The sequence below is a fragment of the Priapulus caudatus genome, unplaced genomic scaffold (genome assembly GCF_000485595.1).
Source record: "Priapulus caudatus unplaced genomic scaffold, Priapulus_caudatus-5.0.1 Scaffold3407, whole genome shotgun sequence".
Lineage (NCBI taxonomy): Eukaryota > Metazoa > Priapulida > Priapulimorpha > Priapulimorphida > Priapulidae > Priapulus > Priapulus caudatus.
The window spans coordinates 19,200-19,612 of NW_014580468.1; positions in this window are offsets into that span (position 1 = coordinate 19,200).

Here is a 413-nt window from a genome sequence, read left to right on the forward strand (position 1 = left end):
ATCGCTACGCACGTGACGTCATCGCTACGCACGTGACGTCATCGCTGCGCACGTGACGTCATCGCTACGCACGTGACGTCATCGCTGCGCACGTGACGTCATCGCTACGCACGTGACGTCATCGCTGCGCACGTGACGTCATCGCTACGCACGTGACGTCATCGCTGCGCACGTGACGTCATCGCTACGCACGTGACGTCATCGCTACGCACGTGACGTCATCGCTACGCACGTGACGTCATCGCTACGCACGTGACGTCATCGCTGCGCGCATGATGCATCATCATTATGCGTGTACATCGGTGTGCTTGCATCTAGCGTGTGACATCATCCCCATGCGTGTGACATCATCCCCATGCGTGTGACATCATCCCCATGCGTGTGACATCATCCCCATGCGTGTGACATCATCC